A 480-nucleotide genomic window follows, 5' to 3' on the forward strand; every position below is an offset into this window, starting at 1 on the left:
CTGCAACAGGATTAACCTAGGTGGGTAAAATCGAAAAGATCTCTAAATGTAATAACGACACAAAAGACAATTTATCCCTCACACAAGAGTAACGATACCTGTATCCAAGGAAATGCAGATTAAACGTTGGAACTGGAGTGCTGGTGTGTCAAGAAAGACTACTTCGACTGCTATCGTCATGTGCCACACCGACTGCTTTGAGAGCAAAGGTCGGCTTTACCAATGAATAGTATGGTGGTATAAACTAAATGAGCCTCAATGCATTGGCCGGGAATCGAATCCGGGCCTCCCGCGTGGCAGGCGAGAATTCTACCACTGAACCACCAATGCTTGCCTGCTTGACTTTTACAACTGTAGCCAAACGCCCACTAAAAGGACTATTAGTCTCAGGCTGAATTGTCTGTCTGACAGTGAAATAGCTTTGTAAAGTCCCTCAGTCCACACATATCTGGTGTCATATTGGGAGGGTGGTGGGTTTCC

General features: G+C 45.4%; 1 non-coding gene across 1 annotated transcript; it reads right to left on the reverse strand.

Moving 5' to 3' along the window:
• Positions 1-259: 259 nt before the first annotated feature.
• On the reverse strand, positions 260-330 carry trnag-gcc (transfer RNA glycine (anticodon GCC)). The gene has a single exon. It is a non-coding gene; the product is annotated as a tRNA-Gly (tRNA).
• Between the last annotated feature and the right edge of the window lie 150 nt (positions 331-480).

This window comes from Seriola lalandi, unplaced genomic scaffold (assembly GCF_002814215.2).
Source record: "Seriola lalandi dorsalis isolate HSWRI2012SDOR001 ecotype SW California unplaced genomic scaffold, Sedor1 jcf7180002054571, whole genome shotgun sequence".
NCBI classification, from domain to species: Eukaryota; Metazoa; Chordata; class Actinopteri; order Carangiformes; family Carangidae; genus Seriola; species Seriola lalandi.